Source organism: Chenopodium album, chromosome 14 (assembly GCF_948465745.1).
Source record: "Chenopodium album chromosome 14, dcCheAlbu1.1, whole genome shotgun sequence".
NCBI lineage: Eukaryota > Viridiplantae > Streptophyta > Magnoliopsida > Caryophyllales > Amaranthaceae > Chenopodium > Chenopodium album.
In genome coordinates, this window is record NC_137847.1 from 23,173,676 (window position 1) to 23,194,978 (window position 21,303).

General features: G+C 37.7%; 1 long non-coding RNA gene and 1 other non-coding gene across 2 annotated transcripts; one reads left to right on the top strand and one right to left on the bottom strand.

Annotated features, from left to right (window-relative positions):
* Nucleotides 1–2,229: 2,229 nt before the first annotated feature.
* Nucleotides 2,230–2,335, bottom strand: LOC145580556 (small nucleolar RNA R71). Its single transcript, XR_014099574.1, has one exon. It is a non-coding gene; the product is annotated as a small nucleolar RNA R71 (small nucleolar RNA).
* Nucleotides 2,336–15,993: 13,658 nt separating this feature from the next.
* Nucleotides 15,994–19,995, top strand: LOC145579096 (uncharacterized). Its single transcript, XR_014099013.1, has 4 exons — nucleotides 15,994–16,197; nucleotides 18,024–18,136; nucleotides 19,603–19,696; nucleotides 19,775–19,995. It is a non-coding gene; the product is annotated as an uncharacterized LOC145579096 (long non-coding RNA).
* Nucleotides 19,996–21,303: the final 1,308 nt, after the last annotated feature.

Sequence of the window (21,303 nt, forward strand, 5' to 3'; positions counted from 1 at the left end):
CTCATGGATCGTTAAGGGGTGTAACCTTCACCCTGTGAACGGTTTACAAGTTCCTAAAACTTGTTGGCGACTGATAAGTGGTTTATTTGACCACTTATTGTGTTAATTTAAACTCGATTTTGCATTCATTTCCCCTCTTTCTAACCCGTTTTGAATGAAAATGTTTTATCTCGGCCTTGCCCCTCCTTGGTTTGTGTTTGTCCATGTTTTGCAGGTTTATTGATTCAGTTTGGCAAGCATTCGATGCATGGATTTTGTCTAAGGCAAGAAAATTAGAGAAAGGAGAGCCCGCTCCTACTGGAGCAGGCGTGCACCTCTCAAGAGCAGGCGCTCCAAACTTCCTGCAAACTTACTGCCAAGTGCATCCTGTGAGGAGCGGGCGTGCACCTGTGAGGTGCAGGCGCTCCTCCCCAAACTTTCAAAACCACTTGTATTCTGAAGACAGCTGGAGAGGGCGTGCAGCAACCTGAAGCGGGCGCTCCTAGCCGTGGAGCGGGCGCTCCTTCGCTGGGAATCTGTTTTCTTTTGACGGATTTCCCTATGTGTTTCGAGGAGTATAAATACTTCCCCTTTAGTTCATTTGTGGTAGAGACAGATATAGCCTAGTTTTTAGAGACTCCTCTTAGCTTGAAACATTCCTTTTAATTAATTTAGCTTAATTTTCATCAATTCAATCATTGTAATAGTTGGTTTCAAGTTTGTTTCTCAAGATTGACACTTTGTATTCAACAATTTCAAGCCTCAATTAGTAACTTCCTTCTACTTTTCTCCATTTAATTTCTGATTTTATTTGTTGTTGCATGATATTTAAATCTTCTTAGTTCTTGATAATTTGTTATTGGATGATAGTTATTTCAATTGTTAATCATTTTTCCCCAATTATTGAAGAAGTTAGAACCCTAATACTTGTTTGCATGTTGATAAATATGAGTTGTGAGTAGTCTACTTGCTAGGGGTTGGGTGAAGCTCAACCTTTTGGGTTAATTATGCAAATGTGGGAGAAGCATTGATGCTTGTATTGCAATTAAATTGATTATATGAGATTGCTTGTTAGTTCTTCAATGATAGGATTATCTACCCTTGATTTAGGAGCTTGATAGCATGATATGCTTAGTTTGACAGGGAAATGTGAATGAAGCATGGCATTACTTATTGCAATTTGATTATGTATCTTCTATTGCTAAACTAATGAGGAATCTAAGTTTAGTAGTGTGAGTTGTTTCCTAATTGCATGAGGTTGATCTTACATATAGTCCTTGCTATATCTTATCAATTTCACTCCCCGTTTGTCTATTTGCCTTGGTCGAGTGGATCCCATTCCCTAGTGTCCTCAATCCATTGATTTAGAACCATATTTTGTTTGTCTTCTTGATGAACCCCAATTCACCATTGACTTCGAATTAGCTTAAGTGTTAAGATCTTTGGCAACCATATCCCGTTCCTTGTGGACCGAACTCTTACTTGTCATTATGCTTGGTTTGTAAGGTGTTTGTTAATAAATGTGTTTGATTGAGTGTGGAATGTGCGATCGTTCTAACGCCCATCAAAATGGCGCCGTTACCGGGGAACGGTGTTGTTGATTGCTAATTGATTACTTGAGTCTAGTTCACCATAAAACAAAAAAAAATTCAAAAAGATTGTTTCTTTTTTGCTACACTTGTAGCCTTGTTACTAATTGCGTTTGTTGAGAGTGTATGTGCAGAACTCATAACAGGATCTTGGTACCTTAAGATCCCGAGATGGAGCAAACTTATAGAAGGAGAAAGAGAGCCGGTTCTAGGCCGTTTACTACTCCCCCAACTAGAGAGACCAATTTCGAGGAGGATCGAGATCAAATGGGTGACGCGGAACCACCACCTCAAAGACCTTTAAAGGAGTTGGGAACTCCGGGAGCTTATAGAGCTTCAAGCAGCATTGCTCCACCCGTTACTCAAGCCAATGACTTCGAGATTCGGCCCGCAATGATTAATTTGATTGAAAGGAGGCAATATAGTGGAGCAAAACATGAGAGCCCTCTTGCACACTTGAACGAGTTCGAAAAATATTGCAACACGATCAAGGTAAATGGGGTAACTCAAGAGTTTGGGAGACTAAAGCTATTTCCTTTTTCTTTGATAGGAAGGGCTCTTGAATGGCTTGAGAAGGAGGTGAGCCCTAACTCCTTGAGAACTTGGGACGAGGTCACCACGGCTTTCTTAGGAAGATTCTATTCTCAAAAGAAGACGGCCGAGGCAAGGGCTTTGATCCAAGGTTTCCGTCAAAAAGCTAGTGAAACCATATATGAAGCATGGGAACGATACAAGGAATATCAAAGGGAGTGCCCTCATCATGGAATTCCGTCATATCAAGTGCTTCAAATTTTCTATGGGGGCTTGAGCCCACAAGGAAAGAATAGCTTGGATGCGGGAGCGGGTGGCCCGATTATGAACAAGACGGAGGAGCAAGTCATAGAGATAATTGAGGATGTGGTGAGGCACCACATGTGATGTGGCAAGAAGGAGAGAGAGATTCTCTAAACAAGGGAGGAAATGCGGTTTACTCCGTCGATCACCTTAATGCCATCAACAATTTGACTTCCCAAATCGCCAACCTTGGAAAGGAGATGACGTCCATTAAGGCAAAACTAGAGACCTCTAGTTCAACACAAGCGCATCCCTCCCAATCTAAGGGGAGAGGTATGAATTCTAACTCTTCTCCCTCTACTTCTAATAACATGCCTCATGGATGTTTGTTTTGTGAAAATTGTGGGTCATATGACCATGATACCTCTTCTTGTAATTATGATTCCCAACCCCAACCCCAATACGAAGATGGTAATGAAAATGAAAATGAACAAGTCAATGCCTTGTCTTATGATAATAGACATAGGAATGACAATCAAAGATACTTACCATCAAATAGAAGAGAACAAGGGGGGAATTCCTATAACCAAAGAGGAAATGATTACGATTACCATAACCAAAATCAATGGGGAAATAGGAACCAAAGGGACCAAAATCCCCAAGGTAACTACAACCAACAAGGTGGTTATGGTAACCATAATCATAATAATCAAGGAAACTATGGGAATCAAGGGCAATTTCACCAAGGGGGAAACTCTAATAATCGGAACAATCGGAACAACAATAATAATAGAGCTTCTTCTAATCAAAATGCGTCCAATTCGAATGTTAGAGGTAATAGGGCTTCCCAAGACAACTACTATGCACAAGCACCACATAGTAGGTCTAGCTTGGAGGAAATGATGGAAAATCAAACTAAAATGTTCAATACTTTCATGGCATCTAGTGAAAAGAAATTTAGTGAAGTGATGACCCATAATAAAATGCTAGAGACACAAATTTCTCAATTGGCCAATGCTTTGAAGGAAGGGACTAGCACTTCTAAACTACCACCCCAAGGACTAGATCCTAAGAGGCCCGTAAATGTTATATCAACAAAGAGTGGTAAAGTGTTGGAAGAAAGTGTTCCTAAAAAAAGCAATGAGAGAATGAACATGAGTGAGCCTCCCCTTAAAAGTGATTTTGGACAAGAGAGAGAGCAAAACCATGAGAATGAAAAAGAGAAAGAATGTGAGAAAGAGAAAGATTTTGAAAAAGAGAGTGAAGAGAGAAGAGAAAAAGAGAGAGAAACAAAACAATTGCAAAAGCTACCATATCCTCACAAATTTGTTAGAAACAAATTAGATGTGCAATTTGGAAAATTTCTTGAAACATTGAAACAAATTCACCTTTCAATTCCTTTTACCGATGCTATCAAGCAAATGCCTAACTATGCTAGGTTTTTGAAAGATATTTTGAGTGGAAGGAGAAAGTGTGAATTGGTTGAAACGGTGAGTCTCACCAAGAATTGTAGTGCAATTATCATGAACAAGATGCCACCCAAATTGAAAGACCCCGGTAACTTTTCTATCCCATGTGCAATATACAAGATGCAAATTGATAATGCTTTGTGTGACCTAGGGGCTAGTGTTAGCCTAATGCCATACTCGGTATACCAAAGACTTGGGATAGGGGAACTTCTACCCACCAACATCACCCTACAATTGGCCTATCGCTCTATTAAATTCCCAAAGGGTAAGGTAGAGGATGTTCCTCTAAGGGTGGGGAAGTTTGTAATCCCGGTGGATTTTGTTGTGTTAGAGATGGATGAAGATGTTAACATTCCAATAATTCTTGGAAGACCTTTTCTTGCTACTTCGGGTGCTTTAATAGATGTTAAAAGTGCTAAAATTTCACTAAAAGTAGGAGATGAGGTGATAGAATTTGATTTGAATGAGAGCATGAAATATCCAAGCTCTAGTCTTGATAATTGTATGATGATTGATACTATTGATTCTATTGTGACTTCTATGCATGAGCACTTGCTCACTACTAACGATGCCCTTGAGAATGTCCTTTTGAATAAGGAAAAGATAGGTGATCAAGGCAAGGAGATGACATTGTATGAAGAAATGCTTGAAGGAAGTACGGAAGAAAGCATTGAGCAAGTATGCATGGGAATCACAAGCATTGATGCTTTGAAAATAGCCACCTCAAGAGAAGGTAAGGGTGTTCCAATGGTAGATTTAAAACCTCTACCATCACCTAAGGTATGAGTTTTTGGGTCCTAATTCAACTTTTCCGGTAATAGTGAATTCTTCTTTGAACGAGTGCCAAACTCAAATGTTATGTGGTATTTTAAGAAACCACCAAGGTGCTTTGGGCTATACCATTGATAACCTCAAAGGTATTAGTCCCGCTTTATGTATGCACCACATAACACTTGAGGAGGGTGCTAAGCCTTCCATTGAGAGGCAAAGGAAACTCAATCCTCAAATGGGGGAGGTGGTGAAGAAAGAAATCACCAAACTCCTTGATGCCGGCATCATCTTCCCCATTTCGAGTTTTAGATGGGTTTCCCCCGTTCATGTGATCCCTAAAAAGGGAGGAATGACCGTAGTTGAAAATGAGAATGGTGATCTCATTTCAACTAGAACGGTGACCGGTTGGAGGATGTGCATAGACTATAGACGTCTAAATGCATCCACTAATAAGGATCATTTTCCTTTTCCTTTTATCGACCAAATGCTTGAAAGACTAACAAAGCACAAGTATTATTTCTTTCTTGATGGTTATTCGGGTTTGTTTCAAATCCCGATAAACCCGGATGATCAAGAGAAGACAACTTTTACTTGTCCGTATGGTACTTTTGCATATAGGAGAATGTCGTTTGGACTTTGCAATGCACCGGCAACCTTTCAAAGGTGCATGATGAGTATATTTGGAGACATGCTTGAAGCCGAAATGGAAGTGTTCATGGATGATTTCTCGGTTGGGGGACTTTCATTTGAAGATTGTTTGTCCAATTTGGGCAAATGCTTAGCAAGATGTGAGAAGGTCAACTTGGTCCTAAATTGGGAAAAATGTCACTTCATGGTTGAAAAGGGAATCGTCCTTGGTCACAAGATATCAAGCAAGGGGATTGAGGTCGACAAGGCCAAAGTTGAAGTGATTGAAAAATTGCCACCTCCAATTAATGTGAGAGGAGTAAGATCCTTTTTAGGGCATGCCGGGTTCTATAGGAGATTTATCAAGGATTTCTCACAAATTGCTAGACCCCTAAATGCTCTTCTTCAAAAGGATGCCATCTTTATTTTTGATGAAAAGTGTCTTCAAGCTTTCAACAAATTAAATGAGGCTTTGATCTCTACTTCAATCGTGCAAGGGCCAAGATGGGATTTGCCGTTTGAACTTATGTACGGTGCTAGTGATGTTGCAATTGGAGGGGTGTTGGGACAAAGAATTGAGAAGAAACTTCACATCATTTACTACATGTCCAAGACCTTGAATGAAGCTCAACGGAACTACACCACAACGGAGAAGGAGTTTCTTGCCGTGGTGCATGCTTTTGAGAAGTTTTGGAACTACCTAATTGGTTCCAAAACTATTGTTTATACCGATCATGCGGCTATTGGGTACCTTGTGGCAAAGAAAGAGTCCAAACCTCGTCTTCTTCGATGGGTCTTGTCTCTCCAACAATTTCATGTTAAAATCCGGGATAAGAAAGGGGCCGAAAATGTGGTTGCGGACCATCTTTCCCGATTAGAGAATGTGAAAGCTAGTGATGATGAAATTCCCATTTGCGATGAATTGAGAGATGATGTGCTCTATATCTTGAATGAGAAGGAGCTTTCATGGTTCGTCGACTTGGTGAACTATTTGGCTTGTGGAGAATTCCCTCCCGATTTCTCAAAAAATCAAAGGAAGAAGCTAAAAAGGGAAGCAAGACACTATGTGTGGGATGACCCCATTCTCTACAAGAGAGGAGTGGATGGTTTGCTCCGTAGGTGTGTTCCGGATGAAGAAGTGCAATGTGTCATTCCGATCCTTGTGGAGGGCATATAGGAGCAAACAAAACAGCATTGAAGGTTTTGCATAGCGGGTTGTGGTGGCCTCACATCTTTAAGGATTCTTGGGGGTTTGTGAAGACTTGTGACCAGTGTCAACGAACCGGCAATATATCCAAGCGAAACGAGACGCCTCAACAACCGATTCTTGAGCTAGAGGTATTTGATGTGTAGGGTGTTGATTTCATGGGGCCATTCCCTACTTCTTATGGAAATCAATACATCCTTGTGGCGGTCGATTACGTATCAAAATGGGTTGAAGCCATTGCCTCCCCAACTAATGACCACAAGGTAGTCATGAAGATGTTCAAGAAAGTCATATTTCCAAGATTCGGAATTCCTAGAGCAGTGGTAAGTGACAACGGTTCACATTTCGTTCATAGTGCTTTTCAAAAGATGCTAACAAAGCACGGGGTTCACCAAAGATTCGGCCTTACCTATCATCCACAAACTAGTGGGCAAGTGGAAGTGTCCAACCGTCAAATTAAATTAATCCTTGAGAAGACGGTTGCAAGTAATAGGAAGGATTGGTCGGAAAAGCTTGATGACGCTCTATGGGCATATAGAACGGCATACAAAACCCCAATAGGCACAACTCCATATCGTCTTGTGTATGGAAAATCTTGTCATCTACCGGTGGAGCTTAAACACCGAACTCAATGGGCAATCAAGAAGATTAACTTCGACTTGGCTAGCGCGGGAGAGCAAAGATGGCTTGATTTGCATGAGCTTGAAGAGCTAAGATTGGAAGCCTATGAGTGTGCTAGCAACTATAAGAATCACACTAAGGATTGCCACGACTGGAACATTGAAAAGAAATCATTTCTAAAAGGCGATAAGGTACTCCTCTACAACTCTAGGATGAAATTGTTTCCTGGGAAACTTTTATCAAGGTGGAGTGGACATTTTGTTGTTAAGGAAGTGTTTCCTCATGGAGCCGTGGAAGTTTGGGATATGGACAGCAGGAGATCTTTCAAGGTGAATGGGCATCGCCTCAAGCTTTACTACGAGGGTGCTCATGTAGGTGTTTTAGAATCAACTCAATGTAATCTTACCTCCTGAGTGTGGAGGTCGTCAAGCTATTGACGTTAAAGAAGCGCTTCCGGGAGGCAACCCGAGTAAAAAAAAAGGAAAAAAAAAAGAGAGAAAAGAGAGTCAAGAAAATAAAAGGAGTGAGAAATAAAACAATGAGTGAGAGAAGAAAAGAATAAGAGTGTTGAGAATATCTGATTTTAGCTAATTTTGTTGAATTATGTCCTTGTGGTTTTAATGTAGGAAAAGGAAGCAAAAAAAAAAAGCAAGGAAGGATTTAATCAAAGCTTTAAGCAGTGAGGAGCGGGCGCTCCTCAGCCTTGCGCGCCTACTGGTCACAGGAAATTAATTTCAGCCAAAACAGAAGAAAAACAGAAAGTTCCAGTAAGTTCGGAGCGGGCGCTCCGGAATAAGGAGCGGGCGCTCCACCCCCAGGAGCGGGCGCTCCAAAAATTGCACGCCCGCTCCTCACAGGGTGTCCCAAATTAACAAAAAAAAACAGAAGGTTCTCCAAAGAATTGGAGCGGGCGCTCCAATGATCTGCACGCCCGCTCCAAAGCCAGGAGCAGGAGCTCCAAAATTTTCACGCCCGCTCCTCACAGGGTGAACCAAATTAAAAAAAAACAGAAGGGTGAAGAAGAGTTCGGAGCGGGCGCTCCAAAAATTGCACGCCCGCTCCTCACAGGAAAATTAAAAAAAAAAAAGCGAAAAAAAAACAGAAGTGAATTCCCAGGATCGGAGCGGGCGCTCCTCTTCCCTGCACGCCCGCTCCAGCCAATCCGGGTAAAAAAAAAAGGGGGAATCTTTCTTCTTCTTTTAATCTCCTTCACCCATTTTCACTAATCATTCTAACATTCATGCTCTCTCTCCTCATCCCCATCTACTTCTCACTCTAAAAACCCTCACTTTCTCCAACTTCTCTCTTCATTTTCATCATCAAATCTCAACTTTCTTCAATCAAAATTCACAAATTCTTAATCTACATCAAATTCTTTCTCCAAAAACCACAATTTTACAAAAATTTGGGCAAAAATTTCGAAGACCCACAAGTGGGAATTGAAGAAAATCAAAGGGAAAGGGGCCAAGCTTGTTAGAAAAGGAGAAATTTGGGTAGATTGGAGGATTTTAGAGTATTTTCATACTCTAAGTGGTATAATCTTCTTCCTTACTTCACTTTCCCTCTTAAACCTAAGGGTTTTTTCTTCAATCTTTCTCTCAATTTGTTTATTTCATGATTGTTGTGTAATTAGTTGCATGATTAGGTGATTTAAACAAAATTTTCTTGCCTTTGATAATTAAATTGTTGATTTTTGTGGATAATTGTGGAGTGAGAGAATGGCTTGTGCATGAAAAATTGATTATACTTTGTGAATTTGTGAATTTTTGTGTGGGAATTGTTGTGTTGAGATTGTTGGTTGGTTGTGTGGAATTATTATTGAATTGTGAGCAGGTACATTGGATTTATTTGGGGGTTTGAAGTTAAGGAGATTGTTTGTGGTTTGTTGACTGTTGTTTGTGGTGATTTTTGTAAGCTTTCCTGTCCAAAAAAAAAAAATTTCAAAATGGTTCTTCGTTTATTTGGAGGTGCGGGAGGGAAGAAGAGGAAGACTACTTCCGGCATCCAAATAAATGAAAACCGTTCCTCCGGAAGCCCTACCGAATCCCTAAACCAAACATTAGCCCAAAACAAAGCAATAAGCCAATCCGGTCCTCCTCCTTTAATAAAAATACCCGAAAAATCCAAAGGTTACCACAAAAAGCTATCCGCACGAAAAATGCTTCCAACCCGATTCTATGACCAAGAGTCGTGCCAATTGCTAGGAATAGACGACGGAATTCGTCAAGTGGCTGCAAATTTCGGATGGTTAGATTTCCTTCGAAAGAGGGAGGAAACATTCGAATCGCTCACTCTCGAATTCCTATCCACTCTAACCGTGAGAAAAACTAATGGTGAGGGAGAGCCCATTGAGTGCGAGATTAAGTTTAACATGTTCAATCGACCTCAAAACATAAGCTTAACTCACCTCAATCAGATATTTGGGTGGCCCGTGAACAACCAAATAACCAAACCCGATAGTTACAACCTCACCAGTTACGAAGAGTGTAATTGGTGGAATACTATCGCGGGGTACCCCGCATTCACGTCCCGGTCTAGCCACGCTAGCCACATCATCCACCCCGTACTCCGTATATTCATGAGAATTATGGGGTACGCTTGCTTCACAAAGCAAGATCTCGGAAAGCTATCTAAAGAGGAGATTAAATGCCTCTTTATAGCTTCCCGATTTGAGGGGGATCTTGAGGGGAACGTGAATATGGGGTACATGTTCATTAAGCGGTGCTACGATATCAAGATGAGTACGGAGTTGACGGGTGAGATTAAGTGTGGTGGGATGATCACTATCATCGCCAAGGCATTGGGTTTCACCGGTTGGGTCAACCAATTAACCCCGGTGGAAGGCTCAAATGCTCTTGACCTTTCCGGTTTTGCCACAATGAATATGATTGTGGAAATCCGGAGAAATGTGACCACCTATTCTTGGTCGGTCAAGGGGAAGCACTGTTGCATTCTCCTTAATGCGGCGGTAATGAACACCGTGGGAACCACTTGGCAAGTGCCAAATGAGCCACTCCCCGGGAATGTTCCCGACCTTGATCAACCATCTCAACCCCGCCGCCATAGCATATCTACCATTCCTAGTTTTATGGGCGGCCAATCCTCCTCTTCTTCCTCCTTCAACCTTGAGTCGGCCTTTCACCATCTCAACCTAACTAACCAAAGAATTCTTCAAGAGAATGAATATCAAAGTTTTGTGTCCCAAATGTCCTACCAAAACCAAGTTGAGAGGGGAGATTTGCTCCCCTATGTCAACTATCCTCACCGCCCCGTGCAAGAGGGGCCGGTTCCGGGTTGGAACAACAACTAACCCACCTACTCCTATTGGCAAGGACCCCGTAGCTCCATTTTGGAGCTACAATCCTTCCCTCCCTACGATTATACACAACCCGGAGGTTGTGATTTTAGAGGGGACCCTTCTTATTACCACGTGCCCGAGACATGTGGTAATATGTCTCCCGAGGAGATCGATAACCACCCCTTGAGGGGATACTTCGGGTTTCCACCCGGGTATGATGGTGGTTGGGGTACTAGTAGTGCACCGGACTACGGGCACTATCGTAGTAGCCCCAACTATGATCTTCCTCCATATGTGGATCAACTCTCCTTTTCCGGCGATGTAGACCTCAACTATAACTACATGTCATCGCCGCCTAGGGAGGATGATCGGGAGTAGCCTTTAGACATTTGTTTTTACCGTTCCCTTCTCTTCTTTCCCATCATTTATAACACCGAGGCCGGTGTCGAGTTCTAGCTTGGGGGGAGGGGTTTTCTCATTGTGTTCACCTATCATGGGAACGGTATTCAAATGTCTAGCTTGGGGGAAGTTTTGGAATCTTTGTATATAGGGTAGTTTCGGTTTTGGTAGGATTTGTGCTTTCATGTGATGATTTTGTGCTATATAAGGAGAAGTTTGAGTTTGTATGTGGAATGTTTGGCATGAAAGGCTTAGCTTAGCCCTTAGGACTTGTGGTAGGATTCATGTGTCATTATGTTCTAGATTGCATGCCTATTCTAGGTTGGTTGTGCTCTTTTCTCGATTTTATGGCATGTTTAGGTTAGAACAATTGCATGTTGATGTTTTTGTCTCACTTCTCCTTATATGCGTGCTATTGGAGCATCTTATCTATGGCTTTGATATGTTTATGCTTTGGTTGGTTTGTATGAGGGTTGGTATCATGGGTTGATTGGTATTGCTCTCGGTCTTTCTTGATAATGATCATTGATGATTATTTGTGTGGATTAATGATGATGGTTTTCCCTAATATCCAAATTTCTTTTTCTTATCCTCTAACCCCTCTAACATCCAAATTCCCTAACATCCAAAATCCTAATATACAAATTCTTTAATTAGTTCAAAAAAAAAAAGAGAGAAAAAAAATAGTTTGTTTGCCTTTGATCAGTTTGCAACGATGATATTGGATTGTATGTGGTGGATGCTTGTTTTCTCTTTGTAATAAAATTTCGAGCATGGTTTAGATGCCCTTGGTTGAACATAGAATTGGCTAGTTTAGGCTAGTGTGAGAATAACTTTCCCGAATGTACGAGACTTAAAGTCTAGGTTTGTGGTAAGATGGTGTCGCCTATCTCAAAGGAATTTGATCCCCGAAAGGTAGTATTTGATCCCACATTGTTCCAAAAAGTGAGGTTTTAATATTTTTCAAGCCTACTACATTTTGCATGAATGGCAAGGATCCTCTTTGATTTAGTACCTAGATCGAGAACTTGAGTCTCAACTCCCAAGACCGTGGCCTAAACTACTCTTAGTGTTGATAAAAGGCGTTATGTATTGTTTATTCACAAAAAGTTAAGGCATATTATTTTTCCTTATTTCTATTATTACCATCTCCATAGTTTAAATTTTAATTCATTGTAATTAGTAGTTAGTGATGTAAATGCCCAAATTTTGTAAAAATAAAATAAAAAAAAAAAAGAGAAGAAAAAAGAAAAAAAAGAAAAAAAAAAAAGAGGTTCATTCATGGTTGTAGCTTGGGTCAAGGGTAGGAACCTCTTAAGGTTCGCTCTCAATGAAATACATCTTAGTTTGGCTCAAATTGCAATGCACTTCTAGTTCTATTTATGCCTTTACTTTATGTCGAAATCCTTGAGTTTTGTAATGATTAGGAGAGTAGTGGAAGCCTTTGTCGGAGGAGGGAGTTGATTCACAAGCTTATGGAGAGGGTACTTGTTCATTGAGATGTCGAGTGTTTCGAAACCCGCTTTATCTATGTTTTTTCCGGCTCCTTCGAGGAGTCATGAGACACTAGCATTAGGGGGGATTTGAACTTTTTGATAGGGACGCGGTAAGATGTGTTGAATAGGCTTGAGTTGAGTATTTTCGGAAAGGTTAGCTAGGCCTTGGCTAGTCATGACCGTGGTTGATCTTAGGCATATACCTCATGCTCGAGTCTTATTGCTTAAGGATTCTTGTATCTATGCATGTGCTTATCTTTGAGCAAATTGATCTTTGGGTTTGTTTTTGGGCAATGTAAATTGCTTGAGGACAAGCATTTGGCTAGCTTGAGGGGATTCGATAAGTGGTTTATTTGACCACTTATTGTGTTAATTTAAACCCGGTTTTGCATTCATTTCCCCTCTTTCTAACCCGTTTTGAATGAAAATGTTTTATCTCGGCCTTGCCCCTCCTTGGTTTGTGTTTGTCCATGTTTTACAGGTTTATTGATTCAGTTTGGCAAGCATTCAATGCATGGATTTTGTCTAATGCAAGAAAATTAGAGAAAGGAGAGCCCGCTCCTGCTGGAGCAGGCGTGCACCTCTCAAGAGCGGGCGCTCCAAACTTCCTGCAAACTTACTGCCAAGTGCATCCTGTGAGGAGCGGGCGTGCACCTGTGAGGTGCGGGCGCTCCTCCCCAAACTTTCAAAACCACTTGTATTCTGAAGACAGCTGGAGAGGGCGTGCAGCAACCTGGAGCGGGCGCTCCTAGCCGTGGAGTGGGCGCTCCTCAGGTGGAGCGGGCGCTCCTTCGCTGGGAATCTGTTTTCTTTTGACGGATTTCTCTATGAGTTTCGGGGAGTATAAATACTTCCCCTTTAGTTCATTTGTGGTAGAGACAGATATAGCCTAGTTTTTAGAGACTCCTCTTAGTTTGAAACATTCCTTTTAATTAATTTAGCTTAATTTTCATCAATTCAATCATTGTAATAGTTGGTTTCAAGTTTGTTTCTCAAGATTGGCACTTTGTATTCAACAATTTCAAGCCTCAATTAGTAACTTCCTTCTACTTTTCTCCATTTAATTTCTGATTTTATTTGTTGTTGCATGATATTTAAATCTTCTTAGTTCTTGATAATTTGTTATTGGATGATAGTTATTTCAATTGTTAATCATTTTTCCCCAATTATTGAAGAAGTTAGAACCCTAATACTTGTTTGCATGTTGATAAATATGAGTTGTGAGTAGTCTACTTGCTAGGGGTTGGGTGAAGCTCAACCTTTTGGGTTAATTATGCAAATGTGGGAGAAGCATTGATGCTTGTATTGCAATTAAATTGATTATATGAGATTGCTTGTTAGTTCTTCAATGATAGGATTATCTACCCTTGATTTAGGAGCTTGATAGCATGATATGCTTAGTTTGACAGGGAAATGTGAATGAAGCATGGCATTACTTATTGCAATTTGATTATGTATCTTCTATTGCTAAACTAATGAGGAATCTAAGTTTAGTAGTGTGAGTTGTTTCCTAATTGCATGAGGTTGATCTTACATATAGTCCTTGCTATATCTTATCAATTTCACTCCCCGTTTGTCTATTTGCCTTAGTCGAGTGGATCCCATTCCCTAGTGTCCTCAATCCATTGATTTAGAACCATAGTTTGTTTGTCTTCTTGACGAACCCCAATTCACCATTGACTTCGAATTAGCTTAAGTGTTAAGATCTTTGGCAACCATATCCCGTTCCTTGTGGACCGAACTCTTACTTGTCATTATGCTTGGTTTGTAAGGTGTTTGTTAATAAATGTGTTTGATTGAGTGTGGAATGTGCGACCGTTCTAACGCCCATCAACGACTCTTTTGCTCTAGCTTCCTTCCCTTTGGACGCCACCATACTTAAGTGTATGATCACAGTGGGGTTTAAAGTTTGGGGTAATGCTTGAAATATTCCCTACAAGACCACACATGATTATATTTTTCATTATGTATAAATCACAAAACATGGTCAAATGGAAGTGTGTAAATAATGCTAAAGTCAAAACGTGTCAACTAATAAAAAAACGGAGGTAGTATTAAATAGGATGAAAGGTTGAATACATTTAAAATATGGTTGTAAATTATATGGTAGGGATGATTATCTAATTAGGAGTGTAAAAGATTAAATTCAAACAAGGGATGATTATTTGGTTAGGAGTATATAGGTAGTTTTTTTTTGAAGGAAAGAGTATTAGTAGTAGTAAGGATTTAGATTAACACAAGGATATAACTAGATGAAGCCCGTGCGATGCACGGTTTGTTCGAATTTTTTAAATTAATTATATATATATATATATATATATATATATATATATATATATATATATATATATATATATATATATATATATATATATATATATATATATATATATATATTATGTGCTAACATGTGTTATATATTTAGATAATATTCTTGATATCAAAAGATAATATTTTATATTTGATTAACTAAAACTGGGTACTCTCATTCACCAATTTTGCTTACGTGTCATTTAAATTATTTAATTCTAAAAGAAATTAATAATTTCGTATTTAATTGGCTACTACTAAAATTTATTATCCTACATGGCGCGCCGAAAAAATTAAATCATACGTGGCTCTATAAAAAACTCGGAAAATAACTCCCCTTTATATATATATACTAGTTTTGTCCCGTGCGATGCCGGGTTGTTTATTGAATTTTAAGATAGATTTTCAATCTAAATGTCATATTTTAAAATGTATCATTGCTACAAAATTAGTTAGAAATTGATGTGCTTTTGTGACAATTTAAACTACGTAGTAAGCATGTAAGGACTAATAATGATATTTGGTTAAAATGTTGGATTAAATACATTAAAAAAATAAATAGCTTATTAAGCTTGAACTGTTAGAAATTTCAAAAAATTAGCAAAAAAATAAATTATATAAAAAATTGTTCTAACCCTGTTGGGTTGACCTGAACCCGTAACCTTGGGCTAAGGTTAAACATTTCTTAACCCTTAACCTAAAATGAATCTATTTGAAATGACTCATGACCCGACCCGATTGACAGATTTATACAAAGTATTAAAATTATATTAAATTGTGAATTATATTATTTTAATCGTTTATAATATATTGTAAATGGATTTTGTACATTTTGAACTACTTGCTTCGCTCCAAAAAAATATTATGGCATAAAAAAAAATTAAATAATGATAATTATTAAGAGTTATCCTAAAATTTAAATAAACTAACAATTTTATCCTAAAGTATTATCCAAATAGAATTCTAAACTAATTTTTTATCTTAAGAAGTGTACTTAAATCTATCTAATGTAGCGCGACACTTGGCGAAAAGTTGGAACGCCAAGTGTCACTGCCTCGTGACCTGGCTAAAAGTTTAGTTTTATACTTCCTCCGTTTTTTTATTATTGCACCATAGGGGTTGGGTACAAATATTTTTGTAGTGGAAAAAAGTAAGAGAGAGAAAGGTAAAAATACAAAATTGCCCATGTGACATATTGATAAGCTAAAAAGTAAGTGTGAAAAAGTAAGGGTATGTTGGATATTTGTAGTGTGAACACAAATAATCTTTTTTCCTAAAAAGGAAATAGTATAATATTTGTGAAACTTCCTAAAAACACAAGTGGTACAATAATAAAAGAACAGAGGAAGTATATTAATTATATGATTAGATTAGATTGGGAATATGAAATTTTAAAATTATTTAGTTATTCTGCATTTACATTTAGGTAAACTATTACCTGTATATAGTACCCTAAATTAATTTTGGGACAAATCCCGTCGGAAGCTTTGCCCTCATACAATGCCCGAAGAACATTCATCAGCTCCACCACCGCAGCCTTCGATGCAGCCGCCGTCTCAACCGTTGCCGCAGCCGCAGCCGCAGCCTCAGCTATACGGATCTTCACAACTGCAATCCTGTCCTTCAACCCCTGTTCCCGAGTTCGACCCTAGTCGAAGTATCTTCTCTCTCATTTAATTAATTTTTGCTAAATTTCTAATTCATGTCCCATTTTTCCTCTTGGTCAATTTGCTTATAGCATTATCAATTTCTTGTTTCAACACTTTCTGAATGCGTGTTATTATTTCTGATACTTCGGTGCTTTTTATTCCGATTTTTAGTTAAATGATGTTAGGGTTTTTTTTATTATTTTTGAAATTATAGTAGTTCTTTATAGTAATTATGTTTATGAATGTTTGCTGATATTCAAGTTTACAGCTAGTGAAATTGAGTTTATAATCCAAGCATTTATAATCAATCAAATTACGGGTCTTGGATATTCAAGTTTCCGTTTATAATGGCTTCAAATTTATCGGATATAATGACTTTTATATGTTGCTCGCTCTGACCGGATAACTATAATGCTCCTGCTGTCCGTAATTGATTGTCACGTTGATTGTTTGATTTGAACTAATGATCCGACCACCAACAAGGCTATTGTATAAATTCTTATACCGATCTTCTGTATTTAAGTATGTGTAGTAGCCCTTCGTAAATTTAGACAGCTTTGTATTGTTGTTGCACCTTGTTGATTATCTAGGGAACATGATTGTTTCTAAATTTTTTTTTGGGAAAACATATGGGAATTCTGTTTGGTGGAATATTTTTTGTTTTTTGCCATATTCTATAGTGATCTTATAGAATGGTATAAATCTATTAAGTGACGTTTTTTCATTAAATGACTAACCATTTCTGATTTTGGTTTCGTTTATAATCTTAATACCTAAATTACTAACCTACACCCTTGATAAATTACTAACCCACACCACCATCCTCCCCCAAAACTAACCCCTTTCCCTGGCAGCCCTTAGCTTCTCGCACCCAGCAGAGCACCAAGCAACATCCACCACAGTCACGCATTCCCTCGTTCAACCTAGCAGCAGCCACGACACAACCACTACAATTTAGGTGGGTTTCGGGGAGTTAGCGTGAAGATGGGGTAGTAGGTCTGGGTTTTCAAGGCGGGGTGAGATTTTTGTGATTGTGGGTCTAGGATTTCGAGTGGTGGGAGTAGAGTTTCGAAGTGGTGTGAGTGAATTTGGGGAAAAGGGGAAGAACGATTTAGGTGGCTGTGGTCGGTTTTTGGTTGGTTAGCTTGGATCTGGAGGAGAGGTGAATCCAGTTGATGGAGATGGGTGGGTTTTCGTGATTGGTGTAGGTGGCTGTGTTTCGTGGCTAGGCTAGGTAGGTGGGTTTATGTGGGCAGTGAAGTTGATTTTGGATGAAGGGGTGGATTCCGGTGGTTGAACTCGCTGGTTTTGTGGGGTGGTTGCGGCGGTTGTGCGTATTGTGGGGTTAACAGCAAACTGATGGATGGTTGTGGGTTCAATGATGGTGGTAGTGTGGTTTGTTGTTAATTAACTAAAGGGTAAGTTGGTAATTTACTTTATTTAGGTTCTTAAATTAACCATAAACCAATAAGTTAGCCATTTTAATGAAAATTTGCACACTACATAGAGTTAATCAAATCTAGAGGGTCACTAGAAAGTAGAAACTTTGGCCAAAAAAAAAATTCCAAGTCTTAGAGGCCACTATATAGAATTTCCCAATTTCTTTTGGTTTAGATGTGCCAACGTGTTTCCTGTCTATGATTTCTTTTCTTTGGCTGTTTGGTGCCCAGGCAATAGAAGTCTAATATATTTGTATGATTTTTGTTCATCTTTGGCATAATGACTTAGGGTTTTTCGACACACTTTTTCATTTACTATTCTTGAATGTTAGTACTGAAGTTATCTAAAATCTTATCCCCTTTTTTCTTTGGGTACTTGTTTTGCATCTGCAAAGTGATTGGTATCATCAGACGGAAAGCTTTGATTAAAGACTTGGCTGCTGCTTACCATGCTGAGTGCCTTGATTACTGTCAAGAGCTTCTTGAATTTCAACGAAGATGGGAAGAGGTAACCTTAATGAATTCACGTGTCCCTATTGCTAAATCTTTTACTACCTGGGATTTTCTGTATTTTTACATTTTGTCTCATGAAGAAACTGAATCTGTTTTACCGTATATTTTCATTACCAATCAGTGAGTATGTATCAAAGTACATTGCTAAACAATAACAGCTTCAGAATACTATTAACTGCATCATCACGTTAAAAGCATCAACCTTTTATGCAAACTAATAGGATTTATAGCCAATTTCTGTCTTTTAGACTTTATCTCTGATTTTTGCTATATTAACACTCCTGTGGTTTATGGTAGTTTTCTTTCTTTTTTCCCAAACTTATCTTGTGAAACTTCATCTTTTTTTTTTTATCTCTTCAAGTTAATTTATATAATCATCACTTATACTTAATTCTAATGGCCCCTGCACATTGATTTAGCCAGTTGTGCGATTTTTGAATCCAAACACTATGTAATATGTCTATGTGTCATTTATATGTTTAAATAAATTAGAAACTCTTGTTCATTTTGAAACATTTCTCCTACCTAATGAGGAATGGCTGCTTCAGCAGAATGAAATCTATGCAAGAAGTAAGCTATACTGTACTAATTAAATTTGAACTCCCTTATCCCTTTTACCAGCACCACCCTCCCTGCCAAAAGATAAGACCATAGATGACTGAAAATCATTGCGATGAATTGAATATGATGTTGGTTCAATGCAATACGTTTATGCTTGGAATTGGACCACACAAGATTATTAACAATTGCTGTCTGCAAGATATAGCTAGAAATTGTTGGGTAAATTTTTGGCAATTAAAAGGCAAATTATGAATGATATGTGTGGGGATTGAATGTTGAAAGTTGGCATGAACAGAAAAAGAATAGGGGTTGTGTTTCCTGTGTGTGCTTATCTGACCCAAGAGAATTCTGAATTCTGAGGAATTTGCTAAAGTCGCTACATTTTAATTTTTTGAATTGCAATCACTATTTGCATCATGTGTTTTTGCATCTTAGACCACACACGTTTATGATTTTTTTTGGAAAGTTAGATGGTGTTTTCTTGTATGTCTGCTGTTGATTTAAGATTGAATCGGAGAATATTTATATAGAAGTTGCCTGCTTTTATGTTGAAGCTGATCAAGCTTTGAGGTGCATGAGTCTTCAATTTTTTTTTTCTTCTTTATTTCCAAGTTGTAGAAATATTGTTCTTCATTATACAAAGGTTGCTAGTTCTTTGCTCTTGGTATTGTTGAATGAGTTATTATGTATTCTCTGCCATAGTATTCTTCCTCTCATATATATTCAATGTTATATACTTTGTGCAGAAAAGCTAGTAATCTGAAACAAAACAAAGTTGTTTGTTTGTATAAAACTATAAACTGAGAAAATGATGCTGGTATTTCATTTTAGTACTTTTGGGCTGTACATTGTTGTTTCCTTTGTTCTCTTTCAAATTTCTTAACAACCCTGAAAACACAGACATATAAAGAAATCAAGACTTTTGAAGATTCAAAAAAGGATTATGTTCGACCATCCAAGCGTGTGAAGAAAGTTCGTTAAATTCAAACTTAGTGTAAGAATACTAATCTATCTAGTTCTGTAATATTCAATATTCTAGTTTCGATTCTCATCTTGTTACTGTAACAAGCAGGTTTTATATGGTTTTGGAGATCTGTACAGGAAAAGAATCCAGCCATTTATTTATCAGAATGTTAGAGATGGGTTATACAACCTTTCTTCTGTAGTATGATGAGCAGCCTGACTTGATTGGTAAGGTAACAAAATTACACAAATTTGACAGTTAACAATAATTGTAAATTTATATACCACGGAGTTATTCTTGGTTTATGCATCGAGATAGATTTTCTGTCAGTTTATCTATTTGTAGTTGACTGTAGTGGTTCCCTTTTGCATTGTTTTTTTTTGGGTTTCATGTTGTTTCGGAAAACTATCTATTAACCTACACTAAAAGCGAATCTATCCATAACACTTGTTATTACTTTGTAAAAAAATTTCCCGCTCTTTTTTTTTTTTTTTTTTTTTTTTTTGCAAAATCTAAAAGTAAACTATTTATATTTTATGACATTTTTTCCAGTTTGACAATCATATTCCATATATACTCAAATGAAATATTTCTAAATATCTTATATATATATATATATATATATATATATATATATATATATATATATATATATATATATATATATATTATGTAGTAATTTGTAATGTTATTATAAAAAAATATTTAACAACCGTGCATTGTACGGGATTTTAACCTAGTATTACCCAAAAGTTAAATAAATTACTAGTCCGTAATAGTCTTTCAGTTTTAATTATTTTTTCCCCCCTTGATTTTTAAACCCGCAATTACAAATTTCCACCACAACTATAATTAGTTATTATTGGTTGAACGGAACCAACTTTTCATGTGCACTCAAAATTCTTAGTACTCCTTCCGTGTTTTAATAAGTGTTACAGTTTGACCAAATACGCATATCAAGACACTACTTTAACCTTTAATTTATCTAATTATATGTTAATTAAATCACAGGAAATTTTATAATATGAAAGTATACCTTATTACGGTTCCAACAATGTATTATACAATAACATTTGTTTTTTTATATATTAGTACATTAATCAAGTCAAAACCATTATGTGAATAGTGAAAAAAGTTAAACTGTAACACTTATTAAAACACGAGGGAGTATATACAATTGTGGTATACTTTAGTTGACATGTTTAATTTAGGCACACATATTAAGGAGATAAGAGAGAATGATAAAGCAAGTAGGGTATATTAGTAAATTCAGAGTGTAACTAGGCGCCTGCTATTTATTAGTAATGCATATAGGAGGGCTAATTGATAAATTCACATGGCATTGGACAATTTTTGTAATTTTTGTCAACTTAAAAAAGCGGAGGAAAGTATTGTTTAATTAGCAAAAAAGTGTAAAAAATAGGAGTTGAAATTCCTTGGGAATTTTAAATTTCTACCTAATATAGGAGTAAAATTATAAGAATTGTTATGAAATATAGTTATGAATGTCTATTATGCATAGCTTTGTAATCCCCTTAGCATTATTACTTCTCTTACTAACCCCTTGTAACTTCCCTTTACCTTATTGTTCTCTTTGTAACTCTTGCATTATTGTGACTCTTCATTGTCTTTGAGAG